Source organism: Prionailurus bengalensis, chromosome B2 (assembly GCF_016509475.1).
Source record: "Prionailurus bengalensis isolate Pbe53 chromosome B2, Fcat_Pben_1.1_paternal_pri, whole genome shotgun sequence".
Classification (NCBI taxonomy): Eukaryota; Metazoa; Chordata; class Mammalia; order Carnivora; family Felidae; genus Prionailurus; species Prionailurus bengalensis.
The window spans coordinates 103,854,255-103,881,183 of NC_057349.1; the positions used below are offsets into that span (position 1 = coordinate 103,854,255).

Sequence of the window (26,929 nt, forward strand, 5' to 3'; positions counted from 1 at the left end):
ACACACACACACACACACACACACACACTCTGAATCTCTAAAAAGTAGGTACTATTATTTCAGTTTTATAGATGATATGACTGAGAATTAATGAAATTTAAAAATTAAATAGTTGGGGGAAGGCTACTGGGATATGAAACAGTGGATATCATATTTCAAACAAATGTCTCTTACACCCTTGAGACAATAATTGTGCCAAAGTCACTAGACTTTTTTTGTTCAAATTTCTAATCATAAGACTCTGTTTATTTTTATTTTTTTAATAGCACCTCTTCAAAACAAAAGCCTTTTCAAGTCATTCTATGTTTAGAAATGGTTCAGTTCAATGGTTAGCAATGCATGCTTTGAAATCAGACTACAGGGGTTCAAATTTCAGCTTGCTAATAAATGTGTTCAACCTTGACCAAATTGTTTATAATACACTTAGACTACCTTTGCGTATAATAAGATTTTAATAAATGTTAAATGTTTTTATTGAAACAACCATCTCTTTATCTAAAGTTCTTATTATTTTCCCCATGAATTATGTCAAAATTTTACTGCCTCTAGTCTTGACATGGCCCTCTTTGACAGAGTAGCCTTCCACAAAAGACAAATAAAACTTCAGTGTTTCCTTGAATCTTTATTTGAATGGTTTCTGAATCTTGATTCAACAGAGACTATGAGGATTCCATTTGATCTTTGATTCTTTACCCAGGGTCAGGACAGAGGGATGAGTAACAGTCAAATTTTACTGAAAAAATTTGATATCAACTCAACTTCAACACTGTACAATTTTCTGTAGAAGTTCTTTGTTAAGAAACTTAACAAAGCCCCCTCTCTCTTTTCCGAATGGAAAACTTTTCTTATCATCTTGACAACATTCTATCTTTTTTTCTTATAAAGAGTAAAGAGAAAATACAAAACCTCTCTTCCCAGCATGTGGCTTTCAATTACCACTTTTATTTATTCTTAAAACAAATATACTCATATTCCTAACGTTACAAGTATTTTAAGTGAACTCCTCCCAGAAATAAGAACTTATTTTTAAGTAGCTAATTCTTCTGGTTATATAACTTTTTAAAAATGTTTATTTATTTTTGAGAGAGAGAGAGAGACAGAGTGTGAGTGGGAGAGGGGCAGAGAGAGAGAGAGAGAGAGGGACAGAATCTGATGCAGGCTTTAGGCTCTAAGCTGTCAGCTCAGAAGCCGATGCAGGGCTTGAACCTACAAACCATGAGATCATGCCCTAATCCAAAGTTGGACGCTTAACCAACTGAGCCACCTGGGAACCTGTCTGGTTATATAACTTTTGAAAATATTTTTATTTTAATGAAATAAATTGCATCTTTTTACACAACTATTAAGGAAGGTTTTTGTCTTCAAGAAAAAAAAATCCCTGTAACCACTCTGCCAAGGTCCTGTGTTCTCTTGCCCTATCTAAATGGTTAATAGAATCTTCCACTACTCTTTCTTTACCTCTCTGCTTTAAACCAAGCAAGTGTCCATTTACTTTACCCCAGAGGATCTTTGCTTTATTGTTACATCTGTTCTTAAATTTGTGATCTAGTTATTCTCATATATTGCCTCATATACTTATATGTCTACATATTTTAAAGAGAACTAAGCCTTTATTTCCTTGTTTCATAAATAAAATTGACTGAGTTGGTTGCTTTTCAGTGATTAGTCAAAGAGACCAAATCCCATATCGTCATGGGACTCTTCTGATTCTTGTTTTGTTTCAACCTTGCCTGGGGCAGCAGCAGAAGCTGCAAGAGCAGCTGTGGTAGCAGCAGTCACAAGTGCAGGTGGAGCAGCCAAGAAGACCTTGATCTTTTCAGCAAGGGAGCATACGTAATCAGTATCAGCAAAGACAGAACTCATTTGTATCCACTGATAATAGAATGGTGTACTGATGCAACAGTGGGGTAACCAATCTGCAAACATACACTAGCAACACGGCAAACACCCTCCAGGAAAGGAATGCAGTTTCCTCTGTGATATCAAGCACTTCAGGGTTGTAGATGTTGCCATTGTTAAACACCTGCTGGATGATCAGCCCAAAGGAGAAGGGTGGGGGAGGGGGATGTTCAGCAGTATGGCTTTGCTGGCTCCCACTTTGTCTCCAATCTTAATCATTTGCACAGCACTCAGTATTTCAAGTTCTCAGTATTTTAATGGTTCAATGGTTCATCGGTTCTCCTGGAGATTTAGTAATGGTGATTTCTAAATCCAGGAAGAAGGAGATCTTCTTTAGCCCCATACCAGTGTTGTGGACTGGTACAGTGATATCCTGTGGGGTTACGCCACCAGTATAGGTGGCTGCTGGCCCTTTATTGTCTAACAGCATGTCTCTGATCTGAGTGATTAGAGCTTTGATCTCAGTTCACCTTCTTGGTGAACACAAAGCCCACATCACCCTAGATATGAGGCAACAGTTTCTCCAGAGCAGAGATATTCTCCGGATGCCCCTGGATGGCCTTGTGATTGAATCATGATGTTTTTGCCCATAGGACCACAGCTTTCCCCAAAACAGGGGCATGCCAGTTTGCTACTTCTGCTTGGAGTCCATGTTGTCTGCTCCCACAGTGAAGACTTTTAGATAATCATTGAAAAGCTGGATTATTTTAAGGAAGTAGATGGGTTTCCAGGTTGCCATGTCTTCCCTAGGCATTACAATAGTGCATTGAGGATTGCCACACAGGGTCTAATGACACTGTTACTCTCATGAGGATGCCTGGTGAGAGGCTTATGTATCTATATTTTATTATCTTAATAGATTTATAAACTCCTTGATAAGACTCCTTGAGACACATGTATGGACACTCCTTCACATGCATGGTGCTTTGAACATAATAGGCACTCATTAATAGTTATTCAATGATTGATCGAATGATTTCATAAATACCTCAAGGAATATGTTGAACATACTGTGTGTGCCCATTATTTACTGATCATTTGTATGTAAGAATATAAGTCTTTTGAATTATTTCAAATTTTATGTGTTCTCAAACTCAGCTGTCATGGAAGGAGAGTTGCATGTCAGAAATACAAACAGGTCTCCATTTAATAGCACTGATACAAATGTCCAGTGTGCAGCAAATGACTAGCTTTTTGAAACATTTATGGTCTATTATTTTCCATTTGCCTTAAATCAACAGAAAAATCCCTTCATAATACATTCCTGAAACTGTCTTTTCAGCTTATTCCTTGTGAATGCATGATGCCTGCATTTCCTCTCCTTCTTCCTCCTTTCTTCTACACCCCTAAACACAAACTCACTATTTACAGGACTCAACAGTACTTCAACAGAAAACAGGTCTGTACCCTACATAAAATAAGTTTAAAAAAAATCCACTTTGCATTCTGACTAGAAGCTCACTCCTAGTTTAAAATCCCATTTATCATATCTGCAAAATATCCATCATTATTTCAATGCAAAAGAAACATGAGAGCATCAGCATCATAACAAATTGCCATTACATAAAGTGTTTTGTACATTTTACAAAAATGGTTGCCCATATTATCACATTGCTAGGCCACCAGTCAGAGCTCTGAAAGGGATTCATGTAAGTGAGGAGTCAGCTTAACCTTAGCTTTAAAATAATGTGCCTTTGGGCTTGGAGGTCAAGTGAGAGGTTCTGAGTGAAGATACAAATGTGGTATTGGTGACATACAGGTGATATACATAACCATGAGCTGAAATGAAGTGATAAAGGTAAGGTATGACTTTGCACACAGAACTGAATAGGAATAGGAACTAAGCCCAAGAAGAGGGAAGAGGGCTCCAAAATTAAGAGTTAAAAGAGATGAGGAGGAACGACCAAAAGGCATGAGAAGGAGAAAATAATGAGAATGTGTGAAAAATAAGCTCCGGTCAAGTGAAGAAGGTTATTTTAAGAAGGAAGGATATATTGTGGGGCACCTGGGTGGCTTAGTGGGTTAAGCATCGATTTTGACTCTGGTGATGTTCTCACAGTTCATGGGTTCAAGCCCTGAGTGGGGCTCTATGCTGACAGCTCAGAACCTGAAGCCTGCTTTGGATTCTGTGTCTCCCTCTCTCTCTGCCCCTCCCCAGCTCATGCTCTGTCTCTGTCTTTCAAAAATAATAAATGAATGTTAAAAAATTTTTTTAAAAAGAATGAAGGACATATTGTGTCAAATGCTGTTTATAAGTTAGGCAAGAGGAGAACAGATACTTGTCCATTGGATTTAGCAAAGCCTAAGTCACTAGTAAGGAATGCAGTTTCAGTGGAGTGATTGGAGACTAGAATGTTGAAGCTTGTTGAAAAGATAATGTGAGAAAAGGGATTAGAGAGAATGAAGGTAGGTAACTCTTTTGATAAGTGTTGTTACAAAGGGGACAAATAAAGCAGTAGCTATCTGGTAGAGTGACTTCAAGAAAAAGTTTTATTTCTGGGAGGGTAATTGAGACATGACAGTATGTTTTATGCTACTGGAATCATGTCCTCTTTGATTCAAGAAGGAAGCATAGAGAAATGGCTTTAGGTATGACCATGGATTTCTCCTCTAGGAAAACAGATACATTGGCAAAGCACCCATACAGACGCTGATAGATGATTTCATTTGATAATGGTGGTCTTGGCATTGTCTTCGTTTTAGTCGATAAAAAGCAAGCTTATCAACTTACAGAGAAGGCAGGTTAGCAGATATTGGGAATTTGAAGTGGTGACATTTGTTTAAGAGAGTGGGAAAATCAGTAGACTAAGGATGTATTGAGTCAGGGATTTTTTTTAAATATTTTTTTTCAACGGTTTTTTTTTTTTTTTAATTTATTTTTGGGACAGAGAGAGACAGAGCATGAACGGGGGAGGGGCAGAGAGAGAGGGAGACACAGAATTGGAAACAGGCTCCAGGCTCCGAGCCATCAGCCCAGAGCCCGACGCGGGGCTCGAACTCACGGACCGCGAGATCGTGACCTGGCTGAAGTCGGACGCTTAACCGACCGCGCCACCCAGGCGCCCCGAGTCAGGGATTTTTGTCTCTGTGTTCAACAAATGTTTGCTCTTACCCCTATTTTAGCAATTTTCACGTTGCTTTGCAGTTGTGTTCCGTTTGTTTGTTTTGCTTTCTTTTGTTTTTCTTCATCAGAGTGTGAATTTTTCCTGAGCAAGAATAATCCTTGTTAGTATCCTCTCTGTTAAATTACTTCTCAGCCTTTTTGGTCTAGAGAAAAATAGTATGCACTTACTCATATGCTTTGTTGAATATTTCATAATCCATCAATGTGTGTTCAACCTCTTCAAAACCATAAAACAACCCTTGAGGAGAGCAATATTATTACCCCCAAGTATACTCCATAGGTGCACAGAAAAGTTGGTTAACCATAGAGTACAAATCAAACAAGTGGTTTGGCTCATAAGTTGGCAGAGATAGTTGGTGTCAGATCCAAACTCCTACTTAGGCTTCTTTAATAGACAAAAAGTGCTCTCTCAACTAATTTAACTGCAGATGTAGACATTTATTATACCAGAACTCCATTGAAACACTGACTTATGTGACTCCAATATAAAACAATTCTACCTTGAATCCCAACAGCAAAATATAGAATGTCTTTGTTCTAACCACTTTCATCTATAATAAAGACTGTTAAATGCGTAAAATTGAAATGTTGTTAGGAAGCAATAAAACATTCTGCTGTTTTGTAAAATCACCCCTGGAGGTTGGCTACACTTAACTAATTTTCCACTCTTTAACATTGAAGGCAAAACATATATAACATTTCTTGCTAAAACCCAATAATAGGACTCAATTTTTACATTTTTATGAAGCACCAAAAGTCAAAATCTTAACTCTCAGATTCATTAAGCAGTTCAAAATTAGAAAGAAAATAAAACCTGTTGACTACATTCCTACAATAGGAAACACTTCGGTACAAGCTGTGACTGGATAAGAAGCAGACAGGTGGTGGTTTCTCACAACCATTTCTCACAAGCCATTTCTCACAACACAGAATCTGGAGATGGACTTCCTAAGTTCAAATCCTACGTCTTCTACTAAGTTCTCAGGGCAAAAAAATAACATATGTATTAGAGGATTAACGTGAGTTTAATGAATTGATACATGTTAAAAAAAAAAAAAGCTTAAACCAACGGCAAACATTTAAGAAGCACTATGTAGATGTAAACTATCCTGTAATTTTCAAGGATTTAAGGGTGATACCAATAATTCAAAATAAAAATTCCCATTGCTTCAAATCATCAGAATGCACACGCTTTGGAAAAAACGTCATTTTGAAAACATCTGCCAATGGCTGTCATCTTCGACAGCCACACACCGGCTGTGCTTGCAAGCTTCCTTCACGATCAGACTCAGAATTATTTTACCTCCCTCACGTTGCGTTGTCGTTTGTGTTGAATTCCCTGTTTTGTGGATACTGTGTCATCTTATACTTGGCTTATACTTTCATAATGACAGAATACATTCTTCACCAGTTTTCCAAGAAAGGGAACATAGGAAGTAGTAATTTTTTAAAAGCATTCCTTGTTTTCAAATATCTTTATTCTTGCTTTACTCTTGAGTGGATTTGACTAGGTGTAGAATTTGGTTGGAAATTATTTTCCATCAGAATTTTGTTAGCATTGCTCTATAGTCTTCCGGCTTCCAGATTCCTGTAGTTATTGTAATTCCTGTAATTATTGCCTCATTACTGTGGCATTTGAACTCCTGATCTTTCATGGATAACTTGTTATTTATATGTCTGGAAGATCTGAGAACCTTCAAGTTTCCAACACCTCCAATGTTTTGAAATTTCAAAATGAGTTGTTTTCATTGGCACTGAGTTAGCTGTTTTAATCTAAGAATTCGTGTGATTGATTTCTTGGCATTTTCTTCTACTATTTTTTGATATTACCCTTTTTTCTAATTCTGCTATTTATTCTTGAACTCCTATTTAGCATGCTAGATACTCTAATTATCTTATATTTTTTAACTTATTGTCCAATTCTTTATATTTTATTTCACTTCTTCAACTTTACCTTCAAAAATGTACTGAATTTTTAATTTCGTTTTTTCCCTTTTTATCTGTTTTTCCTTTTCTTTTTCTTCTAGAGAGAGAGAGAGAGGAGAATCTTAAGCAGGATCCATACTCAGCATGGATCCTGACACAGGACTTGATTCCACCATCCTGGGATCATGATCTGAGCAGATATCAAGAGTGGAATGCTGAACTGATTGAGCCATCCAGATGCCCTTCTTCTTTTTTTTTTTTAATTCTAAGAGCTTTAACATTTTTCTAAGTATTCATTTATGACATATAATTATTTTTTCATAAAGATCCAATCTTTTGTCATATGTCTCTGAAAATATTAATTATAGGTTTATTGATATTTTCTTCTGTCTCCAACATTATCTGTTTGCCCTGAGTTATGTGTGTATTTATATTTTTCCCCTGAGGAGGTGTGTGTGTGTGTGTGTGTGTGTGTGTGTGTGTGTGTATATGTATATATATATATATGATATATATACGTACATATATTTTTTTAAGGCAGGTAGCTGTTAAATTCCTATATTTAAAATTACTCAAATGTCTGCTTGTCTTTTTCCATTTATATTTAATATTAACACACAGTTAAAAATTAATACAAATTGGAAGTGCCTGGGTGGCTCAGTCGGTTAAGTATCTGACTTTGGCTCAGGTCATGATTTCACGGTTTGTGAGTTCAAGCCCCACGTTTGGACTCTCTCCTGTCAACATGGAACCCTTTTTGGATCCTCTGGCCCCATCTCTCTCTGCTCTGGCCCTGTTTTTGCACTCTCTCTCTCTCTCTCTCTCTCTTTCTCTTTCAAAAATAATCATTAAAAAAATTGATACAAATTGGAGACCAGACTTGAAAATACCCTCAAGCAGAGAAATCCACTTAAGCCATATAAGCAAAACTAAATCTAGCTTATGTCATGAACATAGGCAAAACCTCACTTAGGTTATTTCTTATAAATTCCTCTGATAAGTTAAAGCAAACTTAAGTCATCTTCCTAAAAGTGGTATATCACTTTTAATCAATCCCCTGCCGTCTGGAGACTGCCATCATAATAATGAACTATTGTAAAGGTTAAACAACTTCCTCATTTTCACTTAATAAGCTATCTTGTAACATCATGCCCCTGAGCTTCATATCAGTTTGAAATTTGAAAACTCCAAGTTCATGAATTGTTTTTACATACACAATAAACTCCTACTAAATACTATTTTACTTATGTTTTAATTTTGCTATTTCTGGATTTTTGAGAGTGCTACAAATGACTGGACATTCTATAAGTAGTGGTGGAAGTCATCAAATGCTGGGCTTCACCATAGGAGATTAGGTGAGCACCAAATTATTTTACTCAGGTACTCGTAAATATCAGTATCTGGAAGCTAAAATGTTTCCCCAGGGGCGCCCGGGTGGCTCAGTCAGTTGAACATCTGACTTTGGCTCAGGTCATGATTTTCGGGTCTGTGAATCTGAGCCCCAAATCGGGCTCTGTGGTGACAGTTCAGCCCGGAGTCTGCTTGGGATTCTGTGTCTCCCTCTCTCTCTCCCTGCACTGCTCACGTCTATCTGTCTCTCAAAAATAAATAAAAACATTAAAAAATAAAATAAAATATAAAATAAAATAAATTAAGTTAAATAATGAAATGAAATGAAATGAAATGAAATGAAATGAGATATTTCTCCAGAGAATAATCTTCCACTTTCCCTACTGAGCTATAGAAATCTAACTGTAGCATTCTGGGACACCCAGAGAAGGGATCAGGAAGTCTTGAAATTGTTGTGTAGCTTTACTATGCCCATACTTGGTATAATATCTCCCTCTCTCTAGCTTGGTATTAGGACTAATCCTGTTTCTTGGTAAAGTGGAGGAGGAAAGGTGCCCAGATAAGCGGGGAGAATGAGGCGCAGACCAGCCCACAGTTACCCAGTTAATTTCTATCAGTTAATCAGTATCAGCCCATAGCTACCCCTGAGCAGAATCTGCTTTGATTTGCTTCCTCTGTCCCACAGAGCACGTTAAGAAGTCCCTCTTTTGTATGCTCTCAGAGTATGTTTACAGTACAGCACATTTCACTGTTAATTATGCATTTATTTGTGTGATATATATATATATATATGTGTGTGTGTGTGTGTGTATATTTGTGTGATACATATATATTTTTTAAATCTAGAATTTCATTAGTTAAAACTTTCCCCATACCCCTAATGCCTGGAAAGTCACAGCCTCTCTTACTATCAACATCCCACATCAGTGTATTGCATTTGTTGCAATCAAAGAAACTACATTGATACATCATAATCACCCAAAGCCCATAGTTTACATAAAGTTTACTCTTAATGTAGTCTATTCTATGGATTTTGATAATGTATGATAGCACACATATACCATATGGTATCACATAGAATAGGTTCACTGTCCTTACAATGATTTGTGCTCACCTATGCATCCCTCATAACCTCCTATCCCTTGGCAACCACTAATCTTTTTCCTATAACCTTAGTTTTGCCTTTTCCAGAATGTCCTATACTTGGAACCATGTAGTATGTAGATTTTTAATACTGGTTGCCTTCACTTAGCAATATGCATTTAGATTTTATCCAGGTTTTTGTGGCTTGATAGCCCATTTCTTCTTAGTACTGAATACTATTCCACTGTCTGGACGTACCACAGTTTATCCATCCATCTACTGAAGGACATCTTGGTTGCTTCTAATTTTTGGTAATTATGAATAAGGGAGCCATAAATATCCATATGTAGGTTTTTGTGTGAACACAACTTTTCACGCCTTTGGGTAAATACCAAGGAGTACAATTAAGAATCAGAGGGCAAATGTATGTTTAGCTTTGTAACAGACTGCTAAACTGTGTTCCACTGTAGTTGTACCCTTTTGCATTCCCATCAGCAATTAATGAGAGTTCCTCTTGCTCTGCATCCTTACCAGGTGTTTGGTGTTTTCACTGTTTGGGATTTTGGCCACTCTAACAGCTGTGTAGCGGTATCCATCCCCTAACAATATATCATGTTGAATATCTTTTCATTTGTTTAAATGTCATTTGTATATCTTCTTAGGTGGCATGTTCAGGTATTTTGCCCAGTTTCTAATCAATTTGCTTACTTTTTGTTGATTCAAGGGTTTTGTTTATATATTTTGGATAGCAATTCTTTATCGGCTATGTCTTTTCCAAATACTTTCTCCCAGTCTATGGCTTGTCTTCTCATTCTCTGAACAGTATCTTTTACAGAGTAGAGGCTTTAGCTTTAATATGGGCCAGCTTATCAATTATATCATTCATGGGCCGTGCCTTTGGTATCATATCTAAAAAAAAAAAAATCACTGTGTCAAGGTCATCTAGATTTTCTCCTAAATTATCTTCTAGAAGTTTTATAATTTTGTGTTTTACAGTTAGGTCTATGATCTATTTGAAGTAACATTTGTGAAGAGTATAAGGATCTATTTCTATTCTGTCCTATTGATCTGTTTGTTTGTCCTGCACCAACATGACACTGTCCTAATGGCATTTGCTAGAACATCAGACTAATGTTGAAAAACTATGATGAGAGGGACATCCTTGCCCTGATCCTAATCTTAGTGGGAAAGCTTCTAGTTTCTCACCATTAAGTATGATGTTAGGTGTGAGGTTTTTGTAGGTTTGTTATCAAGTTAAGGAAGTTCCTTTCTATTCCTAGTTTGATGAGAATTTTTATCATGGATGGATGTTGTATTCTGTCAAATGCCTTTTTGCTATCTATTGATATGATCGTGTGGTTTCTCTTCAACCTGTTGATGCCATGGATTACATTGATTGATCTTTGAATGTTGAACCAGCCCTGTGTCTCTGGGGTAAATTCCACTTGATCATGGTTCATAATTATTTCTATACATTGTAGGATTCTATTTGCTATACTTCTTATGCATCTATATATTCATGAGAAATATGGTTTTGTGGTTTTCATTTCTCGTAATGTCTTTGTCTGATTTGGATATTATGATAATACTGACTTCATAAATGCATTAAGAAGTGTTTCCTTTGCTTCTACATTCTGAAAGAAATTTTAGAGAATTGGTATAATTTCTTCCTTAAGTATTTCATAGAATTCACCAGTAATTTTTTACATCATTCCATGCTTTCAAATATCTTTATTCTTTCTTTACTCGTGAGTGGAAATTTGGCTAGGTATAGGATTTAGTTGGAAATAATTTTCCATCAGAATTTTGTTAGCATTGTTCTATAGTCTTTTAGGTATGATTTGTATTTTCCTGATGATGAGTGATGTTGAGCATCTATGTATCTGTATGTCTTTTTTTGTAGAAATGTCTATTCATGTGTTCTGCCCATTTTTAATTGGATTATTTGGTTTTTGGTGTTGGGTTGTATAGGCTTTTTATATATTTTGGATAATAAGCCTTTATTGGATATTTCATTTACAAATATCTTCTCCTAATCAGTAGCTTGTACTTTTGTTTTACTGATTGCTTCCTTTGTGCAGAAACTTTTTATTTTGATGTAGTCCCAATAGTTTATTTTTGCTTCTGCTTCTTTTGCCTCAGAAGACGTATCTTAAAAATTGTTGACTATAGCCGATGTCATAGAAATTACTGTCTGTGTTGTTTTCTAGGATTTTAACAATTTCAGGTCTCACATTTAGGTCTTTAATCTATTTTGAATTTATTTTCAGGTAAGGTGTAAGAAAGTGGTTCATTTTCATTCATTTGCATGTACCTGTCCAATTTTCCCAAACCATTTCAATATGTGTCTTCTTATTTAAAGTGAATTTCAAGGTGCCTAGTTGGCTCAGTCAGTTGACTGTCTAACTCTTGATTTTGGTTCAGGTCACAATTCCAGAGTTATGAGATCGAGCCCCGCATGGGCCCAACACTGAATGTGGAGCCCACTTAAGATTTTCTGTCTCTCTCCCACTGCCCCTGTCCTCCACTCTTGCTGTCTCTCTCTCTCTCTCTCTCTCTCTCTCTCTCTCATTCTCAAATAAAACTAAATAAATAAAAAGAAATAAAGTAAGTTTCTTATACACAACATAGGGCTGAGTCTTTTTTATCTACTGTGAAATCTCAGTCTTTTATTTATTTAGACTATTAGAGTTTGATTATTGATATAGTCAAATCAATAGTCAACATATTTGTTACTGTTTTCTATTTGTTGTCTCTGTTCTTTGTTCTTATTTTTGTCTTCCAATCTTTCTCTGCTTGTTGTAGTTTTAAATGAGCATTTTAGGATTCCAATTTTTTTCAACATATCAATTATATTTTTTTTCTTAAACATTTTTAGGGGTTCCCTTAGAATTTGCAATATACATTTACAACTAATCCAAGTTAACACTATACCACTTCACAAATAGTACAGTTAATTTATAACCAAATATTCCTAATCCCTCCCTCCTATCCCTTGTATCATTGCTATCATTCAATTAAGCATACATAATCAAATATATTATTTGATTTAACATATTATTTTCAGCTCAAGTAAAAATAAGAAAAATGAAAGTTTTTTTTTAATTTTATTTTAACTTTATTCCTTTTGTGGTAATCTTCCTTTCTTTATATAGATCTGAAAAATGCTTGTCACTTACATTCTCTCTGAGGAATTTGATTAATATTTGTCTCCCTTCAACAGATAGTTCACTCTAAGAAATTAAGATCCATATACTTATTTTCAATTTATTAATTAGTTACTTTTATTCTTTTTTTCATTTTCTAGTAGTAAGCACAAGGCCTGCAATAAGTTAAAATTCAGTACATATTTCCTAAGAATGAATCACAGGTAAACAAAATAATCTGCACAGAGAGCAATGGGAAAAGTAGTAACTTTAGAGTTAAAGAATCTGTACTCAATGCCCAGTGCTATCCTTCACAGATTGTAACTTCAACAAGTTAATTCACCTCACTGAGATCAGTTTCCTCTTCAGTAACTTGGGTATAAAACTGCCTTCCACAACTTATTAGAATGTTGTGATATCCTCCTAGAGATGCTTAATCTAGTGCCCAATATATAAGAAGACCTCAGCAAAACACTGGCTAAATCTGCTAAATCATTGGGAACCAACTTGTGAAATTTGTTGCTGGGGTCACTTGGCTTAGAGAATGTTGATAAAATAATTAATTATCCTGTACACGTTGGTTTATATAACTCAGTTAATATACATTTGCAGCATTCACAGCTTAAGATTTAGCAAGTGACAAGGCTGTTCATATGAATATGTTTGCCAAAAGTATTATTTGCTATGAAGCGTATGGAACTAGTGATTCCTGCTGTGCAGTCTTGATTTTTCCCCGAAAAAGAAGTGTGAAACAAGAAAATTTAATTTTGATTACAAAGCAAGAAATGAGTATTACAGCAAGAAGTTTATTTTGCAAGTTCAGGTCTCATTTTAGGTTTTCACAGAAAATATCTGAATAGATAGTAGCTTGCTTGGAATGGTGTTAGCTATCCTATTTAACAGAAAATTTCCAGTAGATAAATGGAGTCAGAAAAGAGTGATGGAAGAACTGCATTTTCATCAAGTCACGAGATGACCTGGAAAAGTGTGGTGGCTATCTCCGGAGAGAATCACTCCATAAATAATGGAGTTAAAAGTGTATGTGAAAAATAAGAATAAAAAATGTCTTAGCAAAGGTGAAATTCAAGGAGCTAACCCAAACATGAATACAAACACTGGAAGCTGTTCATGTATATAAAACGTTTGTAAAGAAATTTAGTATTACTTATTCTCTACTGGAAAAAAACCTTCTACGTTTAAAGGTGGTTGCAAAGAAGCCTGAATGTGTTTTGACCCACAAAATTACTTCCAATAAAGAAGTATTTAAACATGAAAATTTGTACATAAGGCTGTTGATCACAATTTTGTTTAAATAAGTAAACTAGGGAAAAAACTAAGTATCCAACAATATGAGGTTGAATTATATATCCAAACAATGTAATTCTATAATACTATATAACCATTAGGCTGGAGAATAATACTAACGGCAATGGAAAATGTTCATGATGTCAAACAGAAAAAAAAACTTAATATCTACAGTCTGATCACATTAAAAAACTTTGTTGAACACTTATTTATTTTTGAGAGCCAGAGAGAGAGACAGAGCACGAGTGGAGCAGCGGCAGAGAGAGAAGGAGACGCAGAATCTGAAGCAGGCTCCAGGCTCTGAGCTGTCAGCACAGAGCCCGACGTGGGACTCGAACCCCCAAACGGTGAGGTCATGACCTGAGCCAAAGTCAGAATTCTGCTCAACCTACCAAGCAACCCAGGTTGCCCCCAGTCTGATCACATTTAATGCAATCGCACAGACACACAAATATTGTAGTGATTTTAATTTAAGTAATATGCCATTTTGTAATGAGAAGATACCACTTTTGTAACCAGAAAAAAAAAAAAAAAAAACGTAGTGTGACATATATCCTAATAGCTGTTCAGCATTTGGAAACCTAACATGCCACACAAGGAATCAGTTGCACAAACTGGAAATAACACTGACAGAAATACTAAACCTGAGTAGAGGCCTCAAAGGCAGATAGGTGGGATGCATTATCTACCTAATTTAATTGTGTTAGATCAATTTTTATCACAAAACATTCAATTTCAGGTCAAGGCTCTATGGTTCATACCCTAGAGATTTCTGCTTATCAATTGCAAAATAATTAGTGACTTGAATCCAAAACTCCAGGTCCGCAGAGCAGTGGAAAGAGAATATGGAAGAAAACACAAGAGAATAAATAGATGTTGCCATCACTCTATGTAACCACAGAACGTCATGATCTTAAGAATAACATTACAAAAACAAAGCCAAAGTTGATTATTTTGCCATATCACTTTTTCTTAAGTTACTAAAATAGAGAATATAATCTGTCACAACTCAGTTGTGCATTTACACTTAGAAACATAATATTAAAAAACTGCAACATGCTTTACTGCATTATTATCCTAGGAGTACAATGCTTCTAATGAATCCAATTGATAAAAGAAAAGTTGTCTAGAAAAGATAGTATACTTTCCAAAAACTTTCTAATCATAATATTCCCCTATATATCAATATATTCATCTATTTATTCATAAATTTAACCAATACTGATGCTCTAGATGCTATATAAAGTGCAAAGGCTAATAATAATAATACCAAGTTCATAGGGATTTTGTGAGTATTACATGGCAGTCTAGTGAAACATCTTACTACAGGGTGGGACCCATAGTAAGATCTCAATAAGTGTTAGCTACTAGTTCTACTACTACTAAAACTCAACTCCTAAACTTTAGTCTTGTAAAGGATGAAAAGTGTGATAAAGCATAAAGTCCAACCACCCCTCTCCCACCCCCAAGCTACTTGCTGCATTGTGCAAGCGAGCTTCTCTTGAAATGATCTTGGATCTCTCCATATGATTCAAAATTGAAATAGCCTGATAGTGTACTAATTACCTGAACAAAGTCCCCCTCTAGATACTTTCTCTAAATTATGTCAAAATGTTAAATTGTTAAGTTACACATAAAAATACCCCGAAGCAATACCCAAATTAACATCATTTTGTCATCTTTAAACATTAAATTATGAAATTTCACCTATTTAATGTGTCTGCCCACAAGATACAGATCGCATAAGGAAGATGGAAGGAAGGGAGTGTTTTTCCTCACAAAGCTGGAACGTGATTAATGAATCTCTCTGGACATTTGGTGCCTCAGCAAGGTATGCATTTTCAGGAGACATTACCAAGAGCTACATTGTGTTTCCAAGAGCCTGCATGCAGGGAGGCAAACCTTCTGGCATTTCAATGTAGCAATGTGAGAACACAGTACAAATTTTCTAAGCATAATAAAATCATGGAGGTTTAGTGCTAGATAATACCCTTTCCAAACACACTACTTTGCCCATAGTGATTTGTTCTCCACATTTTATTTCAAATGTTTCAGATGGTCTCATTTTAAATGATTCATGAAAAAATGATTGAGAAGCCTTTCTTGATTTCCTCAGCCCAGTAAATACATCAGATAGAAAAATGTTTCTGGAACAGCCTTGCTTAATCTGTTCTAACATATTTAAAAGATGATCTGGAAAGAAATACTTCAAAATGACCTTAAAATTACCTAGATCATTCATTAAATGCCTATAAAGCAATTAAAATTATTATTTAATTTTTTTGATGTTTATTTTTGAGAGAGAGAGAAACAGAGCACGAGCAGGGGAAGAGCAGAGAAAGAGGGAGACACAGAATCTGAAACAGACTCCAGGCTCTGAGCTGTCAGCACAGAGCCCAACAGGAGGCTCAAACTCATGAGCCCCAGACATGACCTGAGCCAAGGTTGGACGCTTAACCCACTCGGATACCCAGGGGTCCCAGCAATTAAAATTATTAAGAAAATATATAAATATATACAAAAGCATGATTAAAATATTAGTTGAAACTTCTTCTATGTTTTAAATTTTTCCTGGTGTTACTTAAAAAAAGACAGTAATAGCAAAAATAAGTATAACAAATTGTTGATAGCTGTTTTTCTATTTTATTTTAATGCCAGTGTAGTTAACATACAGTGTTATATTTGTCTCAGGTGTACAATATAATGATTCAACAAGTCCAATCTTACTCAGTGTTCATTAACATAAGTGTACTCTTAATCTCCCTCATCTATTTCACCCATCCCCCCACACACCTCCCCTCTGGTAACACTGTCTTTGTCGTCTATCGTTAAAAGTCTGCCTTGTTTGGTTTGTCTATTTTTTTCCCCTTTGCTCATTTGTTTGTTTTTTTAAGTCCACAAATGAGGGAAATCTTACAGTATTTTTCTTTCTCTGACTGGCTTATTTCACTTAGCATTATACTTTCTAGCTCCATCCATGTTGTTGCAAATGGCAGAATTTCATTCTTCTCTATGGCTGAATAATATCCCATTTGTGTGTGTGTGTGTATTTGTGTGTGTGTGTATGTGTGTATCACATCTTCTTTATCCATTCATTTGTTGATGGACACTTGGGCTACTTCATAATTTGGCTATTGCAAATAATGCTACAATAAACATGGAGGTACATATATCCCTTCAAATAAGTGGTTCGGTATTTTTTGGGTAAATATCCAGCAATGGGATTACTGGATTGTAGAGTAGTGAAATTTTTTATGTTTTGAGAAAACTTCCATACTGTCTTCCACAGTGATTGCACCAGTTTGCAATCCCACCAACAGTGCACGAGGGTTCCTTTTTCTCCATATCTTCATCAACACTTGTTTCTTGTTTTTTATTTTAGCTGTTCTGACAGATGTGAGGTGATATCTCATTGTGCTTTTGATATGCATTTCCCTGATGAGAAGTGATGTTGACTATCTTTTTATGTACCCAGTGTGGTCATCTGTATGTCTCCAGAGAAATGCCCATTCAGGTATTCTGCACATTTTTTTAATTGGATTATTTGGTTTTTGTATGTTAAGTTCTACAATTCTTTTTGTATTTTGGACCCTAACTCTTTATCGGATATGTCATTTTCAAATATCTTCTCCTAGTCAGTAGATTGTCTTTTAGATTTATTGGTGGTTTCTTTTGCCGTGCAGCCTTTTTATTTTGCTGTACTCCCAATAGTTCAGTTTTGCTTATGTTTCCTCTTGCCTCAGGAGCCATATCTAGAAAGATGCTGGGGCTAATGTCAGAGAAATTACTGCTTGTGCTCTCTTCCAGGATTCTTCTGGATTCAGGTCTTATATTTAGATCCTTAATCCATTTTAAGTTTATTTTATTGTATGGTGTTAGAAAGTAGCCCAGTTTCACTCATTTGCATGAAATATCCAGTTTTCCCAGCAACATGTGTTGAAGACACTGTCTTTTCCATGCATATTCTTGCCTCCTTTGTCAAAGATAAATTGACCATATAATCATGGGTTTATTTATGAGATTTTTTTATCATCTTCTATTGATCTATGTGTCTGTTTTTATGCTAGTAACATACTGCTTTGATTACTATAGCTTTGTATCTGCTTATAGCCTTATGGGGTCCCCTTGTATGTAACTGTTTTCACTGCTGCTTTAAAAATTCTCCTTTTGGAGCATGTAGGTGACCCAGTCAGTTAATTGTCTGACTGACTCAGGTCATGATCTTGCAGTTTGTGGGTTTGAGATCCACGACAGGTTCTGTGCTAACAGTCAGAGCCTGGGGCCTATTATTTCAGATTCTGTGTCTCCCTCTCTCTCTGCCCCTTCCCACTTATATTCTGTCTCTTTCTCTCCCAAAAATAAATAAATAAAAAATAATGATTTTAAAAAACTCATTAAAAATTCTCCCTTTATCACTCCTTTTTTGTTTTGTTTTTCCATTTTAATTATTATGTGTCTTAGTGTGGACCTCGTTGGGTTGATTTTGTTGACATTTCCTTCCCTGGATTCAGGAAATTTTCAGCTATTTTTTCTTCAAACAAATTTTCTGCTTTCCTTTCTCTCCCTTCTTCTTCTGGAATCCTTATAATGCAAATGTTATTACCATTAATGGAGTCTCTGAGTTCCCTAAGTCTTATCCTCATTTTGAATATATCTGTATCTATCTATCTATCTATCTACCTATCTATCTAGAGGTCCAATTCTCTGACCTCTAGGTTGCTGATTCATCCTTTGGCTTCCTCATTTGAATATATCTGTATCTATCTATCTATCTATCTATCTATCTACCTACCTATCTATCTATCTAGAGGTCCAATTCTCTGACCTCTAGGTTGCTGATTCATCCTTCGGCTTCCTCCATTCTGCTATTTATTCCATCTAGTGTATTTTTAATTTTATTGTATTCTTCATCTCTGATTCTTCTTTATCTCTTCACTAAGAGTCTTACTGATGGGCACCTGGGTGGCTCAGTCAGTTGAGCATTTGACTTCGGCTCAGGTCATGATCTCGCGGTTTGTGGGTTCGAACCCCGTGTTTGGCTCTGTGCTGACAGCTTGGAGCCTGGAGCTCCACTTAGGTCTCTTGTGGTTTTATCTTATTCTTTCATTTGGGACATATTCTCATTTTGTCTAATTTTCTGTGTCTGTGTGCTAAGAAAGTCACCCAAATCTCTGCTTTGAAAGTAGTGGCCTTATGAAAAGATCCTGTAGTGCCCTGCAGTGTAGTGCCCCCTGTTTACTAGAACCTGGCATTTCAAAGGTGTCTCCTATGTGTGTTGCGTGTACCCTGTTGTTGTGGCCAGGCCACTTTTTTCTTCAGTCTGGTCACCAGGAGTGGCTCTCTTTGCCAGTTACAGGCAGTGTTTGGTCCCTCTGGTGTTAGTGGATCAGTTTGGAGCTGTCTTGGGCTTCAGTTGAATTACGCCAAGCATTTTCCAGAGATTGGTATCACCGAACTACAGGTTCTGCTTTTCCTGTGTTGTCCCTGAGAAACTTTCATTACTGGGCAGGAACTGCAATCAGACCAGACCGCTGTCTCCTGCTCACTGCTGGGGCCACAGTCATACTCTTGTATGTGGTTTTCTTTCCCCTCTCCCCAGGGTAGGGGTACTTTGGAGTGGTGCTGGCCCCTGTTGGAGCTGCTTGCAAACTACCAGGCTTATGGCTCTGGTTTGAATGAGCTCCAGCCACAAGGCTATTGGAGGGGGCAGTTCCATATGGGGGCGAGGTGCAAAGTCTGTATTCTAGCAGAAGGGGACAAGCTGCAGCCAGACCAGGGTGGCCTGGGCAAATCCACAAAGCATGTGTAGGTTGGGTGTGTAGTACACACAAGTTTTGCACACTAGTCTTCTGCCAGAGGGGATGTGCCACTGTCTCTGGGACCAGGCCAGACGGGCCTGTTCACAAAGTGTTTGGGGTGGGGCATGCAGTTTTACCAAGGTGTATGCAGGTCTTCCCTAAGAAGGGATCCATAGTCACCACAAGGGGACTACTAAGGCCCCACAAAGTGCACCTTTGGGAGACAAAGTGTTGGCAAGACTTTCACTGGCCTTCCAGGGGAAGAGAACCTGCAGTTCTGAGACTGAGGCAACCCTGGTTGGAGGAGGTGGATCCCCAAAGCTGGGGACTGGGGGGAAATGCAGTGTAAGAAATTTAGGTAGTTGAATATCGGCACTGTGCTGACTCTTGCAGGTGACCAGTGTATTTTTGCCAGGGGTAGGGGAGGGAAACAGTACCTGTCGGCTCCTTTGCTCCTGGAAGAGTCTTCCAGAGATTCAGTCCCTCTGGAATGTGCTCCGAGATTAGTAAATAACTCTCCTTCCTGTATGCCCCAGGCGTTTTCAAACTGCAGTTTCTGTGCTGTATCTCCTCAGGTTGTTTGCTGTGTTGTCTCTTTAAGTGTGGGGATTGTTTCCTCTCACCCTCCGGGATCTGCCAGAACCATGCCCAAGGAATCCTAAAACACCAGGCTTTAAGTTCCTCTGGTTGGAAGAACTCAATGAAACTCTGCCTCTTTGGTTTTCAAAGTCAAATCTTATGGGGATTCGTCTGCCCCTTCACTGGCTCTTTTATGTGATGGTCTGTTTTTCTCTCTTTTAGGCATAGGCAGGTCCCTCCCACCAGGGGACAGTCTCCACAGTTTATCTACTTATCGATAAATGATCTATAAGTGCTTATTTATAGATCTATTTATGATCTATATATCTCCCCCACTGAATCTCTGCCCTTCCTGCCCTCTTTGATGTGGCATCTTACCTACATTTAGTTGTGGAGTTCGTTCTGCCAGCCTTTGGGTCATTTTGTGGGTTATTTACACTGATGTGTAAGTTGTCTAGTTGTGTCTGTGGGACGTGGTAAGCTTAGAGTACTTCTACTCTGCCATCTTCCTTTACTCTCACAAAATGTTGATAGTTTTTGAAGTTAGATAAAAGGTGTATTTTCCACTTTTGCCTTATCTATCCTCCACTCATAGTTTTAGAAATACTTCAAAATTGTTTTACTGATGTTTTTCAAGACAAAATGCATGCACCATAACAACTCACCTATAAATATTTCAGTATGCATCTCAAAAACAGAGAACTTTTCTTAAATAATCCAATATCATCATCGTACTTAACAAAATTTATAATGTGTCTTAATATTACCTAATACCTAGCCTACTTTCAAATTACCCCAAGTGACAAAAATTCTCCTTGTATAGTCAATTTTTTCAAAATAGAATTTACTCACCATATTTGACTTTTTTGCTTATTTAGTATTTTAAGTGACTATCAATCCAAAACGTTTTTTTCCTTTTTCTGTTTTGCTTAGCTGTTGTAATTTTTGTATGTAATATTCTTTTGGAAAACACATTAGATGTCCAGTGAGTGCCCAACATTTTGTATTTGACTGATTGTTCCTTTAATATGTCATTTAAATTGTCCCTTTTTTTTTTTAATTTTTTTTTCAACGTTTATTTATTTTTGGGACAGAGAGAGACAGAGCATGAACAGGGGAGGGGCAGAGAGAGAGGGAGACACAGTATCGGAAACAGGCTCCAGGCTCTGAGCCATCAGCCCAGAGCCTGACGCGGGGCTCGAACTCACGGACCGCGAGATCGTGACCTGGCTGAAGTCGGACGCTTAACCGACTGCGCCACCCAGGCGCCCCTTAAATTGTCCCTTTAGTTCATGAATTTCCTATCAGTTGGATTTGATTCATGTTCTTTTTATTTTGTTTTGTTGGTACAATAATACTGCATAAGATCTGTGGCATATTTGATATTACATTTTATCCGCAGACACATACATTTTGGTTTTTCTCACTGTGATGAGGGAGCATGAGGAAAGCTGAGGGCAAAGTATAGGCTAAGAGCAACCCCCCACCCCTGCCCCCACCAGGTGGGATACATGTGACATTTCTCAGGTATTCCTGGCTACCCAAGGACAAAGGAAAGGACAGAAAACAAATGGTTAAACTGATAGTCTCCATCAGTTCACAAATATCTTAGTAAATTACAAGAAAAAGGAAATTCCATCAATAGCTTACAGTCCAGGAACTCCCTTCTGTCTTAATGTTAACGCTTTGTTAGAGGGAAAAACAACCTTAGCTTGGCAATAGCTAGGTCTCCAATAAGTTTTTAGCATATGAAAGTTTCTTTGGAAACTTCCCTTTTGACTTCACTTACCCCAAGTTCATAGTATACAACCAGTCATTCTACACAGCCCCAGTGCAGCTCTTTCTGACCATGGATTCTGTCTCCATGCTTTAATAAAATCACCTTTTGCACCAAAGATATTTTCAAGAATTCTTTCTGGGTCGTCAACTCCGAACCCCATGAACCCCACCATCACCCCAAAAGCTCATCAGCTGCATGTTAGTGATGCACAGTGATGTTAACATTAGTTAATGAATTCAAGAGATGACAGCATGACTATGTCAATTTAAAGTTCCCAATCAACCTTTCAACTGATGCTTTTACTTTCCATTAATGACTTGCCTGAATCCATTTTCCAATGGGGTGAAAATGTGAGTTTTCAATTTTTTCATTTCTTCTGCGAATTTTAAATGGAATTATTGGTTTTTTAAAAATATTTGATTATTTATTTTTGAGAGAGAGAGAGAGAGAGAGAGAGAGACAGAGTGAGAGTGGCAGAAGGGACAGAGAGAGAATGAGGGAGACACAGAATCTGAAGCAGGCTCCAGGCTCAGAGCTGTCAGCACAGAGACCAATGTGGGGCCTGAACTCACAGACCATGAGATCGTCACCTGAGCCGAAATCAGACACTCAACAGACTGAGCCACCCAGGCACCCCTTAAATGGAATTATTGTTTATAGAACTTTCCTTAATCCATTCAAGCTATTAGATTACCCTCAATACAGTTCATAGTAGATATCAAAATGAATGTTGAGTTATTTTCTTATAATTCTTGATGTTTATTGTATTGAGTTGGTGCTGTAGTAATTTCCAATGGTGTCCAAGAAGTTTTATTTTTCCTTTGTCTTTATCATTATTAATCATTTTTAAATGTTTATTGTTTTAGTCAAATACAGTTGTTTGTTTGTTTGTTTGTTTGTTTGGTTTTCAAGTTGCACCATGTTGGCTAAAGCACTTCAAGTTTTTCCATGTGTTCTTCTGACATACTGAATTAGCCTTTATGGGATCTTTCTTTTTATTTTACATTTTAGGCTAATCATATATCGCTTGATCTGTAATTGTAAACGATCATTTATTCAAGGCACACTTTTATCTATGTACTTTTTTTAAGGTTCAGAATGGTATTTAGAAGTCACAGTCTGAGTGTTAGGAGTTCATTGTCCTTAGCATTTTTTTTCCCATTGGATAAAGATGAAAAATAGTTTTATTAAGAGAGTAATCATGTTCATACTCATATTTCAAATTTAACCTTAAGATTAGAGAGCTTTTGGGGCTCCTGGGTGATGCAGCTGGTTAAGTATCTGACTCTTGGTTTCAGCTCAGGTCATGATCTCACAATTTTCAGAGTTCAAACTCCTCATTGGGCTCTGTGTTGGCAGAATGGAACCTGCTTGGGATTCTCTCCCTCCCTCTCTCTCTTCCCCTCCTCAACTCTGTTTCTGTCTCTCTCAAAATAAACAAACCAACAAAAGATTGGAGAGCGTTTACTTAACACTTTTTCTCTTATGCTGAAAATGTTTGCTCCTGAAAATGACTTTTAAGATTTTTCTTCCAATACATATGTAATTATGTCTTAATAACTATATCAATATTATCACTAATAATAAGATTATTGCATGCAGCTAAGTTTTCTGTAGCTAATTTTATCTTTAAAGTAAAAATCTGCTATTAATCATAGTCAAAATACTATGTTCTAAATTTAGCAGGAATAACTCTCTGCTGTGTGTAGTTATGTCACTAAACTGATAAACATTTAGATTTGTTTTTTCTGGTTTTTCATTTTTAGATATTTAAGTATTTTTTATTTGGTTTTGTTGTTTTATTGTGTAAAACATTCACATGATTTCAGAGAAGAACTAAAATTAGACATACTTTTTTTTCAAGTTTTTATTAAATTCCAATTAGTTAACATACAGTGTAATATTAGTTTCAGATGTAGAATTTAGTGCTTCATCACCTACACACAATACCCAATGCTCTTCTAATCTATCTTACCCTTCTCACTTCTACCTTATTCCCTTTTCTTCTTCTCTGGGTGATTTTTTCATTAGTTTTTTGTTTTAGATTTTCATTATTTTCTTTTCCAAATTTAAGCAAATGAAGTGTACATATTTTGATTCCCCTCTATTTATTACACAAAACATACCATACTAAGTACACTGCTGTGCATGTATACACTGAATATCATTTCATATCAGTGGGCAGACATCTTCATTTTTTATAGCTTTATAGTTCATTGTGGTATGTGACATTATTCAACCCATTCCTTAATAATGGATATATGGTTTATTCCTAATCTTTTACTATTATAAATAATTTTAACAAATAATATTTGTTATATATTAATTATTTACTATTTAATTAATTAATATATTATTAAAATATATAAGTTATTTTGTGGTTTGCCAGCATACCTTGAGTATGGATATCTGGAAGTGAAATTATGTGGTTTTAACTTTGCAAAATATTGCTAAAATCTCCTCTGTAGGAGTTGTAACTTTTTGTATTCTTGTTAGCAATTTTTGAGAGTGACTATTTCACTACATATACACTACATTTTGTTTTTTCCAATCTGTGTGGTAAGAAATGGTATATCAATGGTGGTCCATTTGTTTCTCTTTTTATGAGTGAACTTAAACATTCTTCCATGTGTTTAATGAATATTTGTGTATTAGTTTCTCAAAATTATTTTTATTATTTGCAAATTTCATATTAAGTTGCTGAGTTATATTTTCTTTTCATTTTAGAAGTTGTTTTGCATTTTAGAGATATTTGCTCTTTGTGATATAAATGGAAATTTTCTAGTTCCCCATTTGTCCTTTGGCATTTGTTAATTCAAATTTATATGTTTATTTAATCAAACATATTATGGCTTTTACCAAGCATACAATAATTCATCCATGCTTCCTTCTAGTACTTGTACAACTAATAAAGATTAACTTATCCTTACTGATTTTCTATTCAACTTTTCATAAATTATCATATTCATTCCTTATCTTTCACTTGTCCTTCTGTTAATTCCCTATTTTAGCCTGAAAGACCTTATCATATTTTTATTTATTAATGTCTTTGCTCCTTTATGAAATAAATTTCCTTTTGTTTAAATATTCATGTACTTAGAGAGAGAGAGAGAAAAAGAACACGTGTGCACATAGAGGGGGGTAGGTATGGAGGGGCAGAGAGAGAGGGAGAGAAATCCCAAGCAGGCTCTGTGCTGACAGAGCTCAAACTGATGAATCATGAGATCACGACCTAAGCCGAAAATCAAGAGTCAGATGCTTAACTGACTGAACCATCCTGGCACCCTTATAAAATAAATTTCTTAATTATAAATACTTGTTTAATTTTCCAGCTTTATTAAGGTATAAATGACAAATTAAATCGTATTATTTAAAGTGTATGAGGTGATAATTTCATATACATATGCACTGTGAAATATTTACCACAATCAAATTAAATTACCCATCTATGACCTTACATAGCTGTCTTGTGTGTGTATGTGTGTGTGTGTGCATGAAAAGAATACTTAAGATCTACTGGCTTAGCAAATTTCAAGTATATGTTATAGTGTTATTAAGTATGGTCATCATGTTCTACGTTACATTCTCAGACTTTAATCATCTAATAACTGAAAGTTTGTAATCTTTAATCAATACTTCTCACTTCCCTCACCTCTAGCTCCTGAAAACCACCATTCTACTCTCTTCTATGAATTCCACTTTTCTTTTCTTTTTATATTCTACATATAAGTGATATCATGGATAACATATAGTATTTATCTTTGCTGGTCTGGCTTATTTCACTTAGCATAATGTCCTCCAGTTTCATTCATGTTGTTGCAAATGCCAAATTTCCTTCTTTTTTATAACTGAATAATGTGTGTGTGTTTGTGTGTGTGCATTTTCACTATCCATTTATGCATCAATGGACACCAGTTTTTTCTGAAACTTAGCTATTGTGAACAATGCTGCAGGGGACATGGAGATGTGGATATCTCTCCAGAGTAGTGATTTTATTTTCTTCAGATATATACTAAAAAGTGGGATTGCTAGATCATAGAGTAGTTTTATTTTTAATTTGGGGAGATTTATCCATACCGTTTTCCATAACAGTTGTTATGGAAATTTTTACATTTTTTTTACATTCAGCAACATTGTACAGACATTCTCTTTTTTCCATCTCCTTGCCAATACTTGTTATCTCTTGTCTTTTTGCTAATGGACATCATAACGGGTGTGAGAGGTGATATCTCCTTGTGGTTTTGGTTTCCACTTCACTGATGATTAATGACGTTGAGCTCTTTTTCATGTACCTGTTGGCCATTTGTATGTCCTTTTTGAAAAAAAAAATGCCTTCAGGTTCTTTGAGTAGTTTTTTAATTGGGTTATGTGTGTATTTGCTATTATTGAAGTATATGAGTTTCTTATATTTTCAGATATTAACCCGTTTTCAGATGTGTGGTTTGAAAATATTTTCTCCCTATCTGTAGGTTACTTTTTCATTTTGTTGATTGTTTCCTTTGCTGTGCAAGGTTTTATTCTGGATCATGAAGAAATAGTAAATCTGGATAGACATGTAACTAGTAAGGAGTCTGAATTTATACTAAAAAATCTCCCAACAAAGAAAACCCAAGGACCAGATGGCTTCACTAGTGAATTCTGCCAAACATTTAAAGAAGAATTAATGCCAATTCTTTTCAAATCTTCCAAATAACTGAAGAGAGAGAAAAACTTCCAAAATCATTTTAGGGGCCAGCATTATCCTGATACCAGCACCAGACAAGGACACTACAAGAAAAGAAAATCACAGGCCAATATCCCTGATGAGCATTGATGCAAAATTCCTCAGCAAAATATTAACAAACTGAATTTAACATGAATTTAAGATATACCATGAACAAATAGAATTTATCTCTGTGGTGCAAGATGGTTCCACAGATTGAAATCAATAAAGGCGATA

General features: G+C 36.1%; 1 pseudogene; it reads right to left on the reverse strand.

Annotated features, from left to right (window-relative positions):
• Window positions 1-1,595: 1,595 nt before the first annotated feature.
• Window positions 1,596-2,653, reverse strand: LOC122489010 (annotated as a pseudogene).
• Window positions 2,654-26,929: the final 24,276 nt, after the last annotated feature.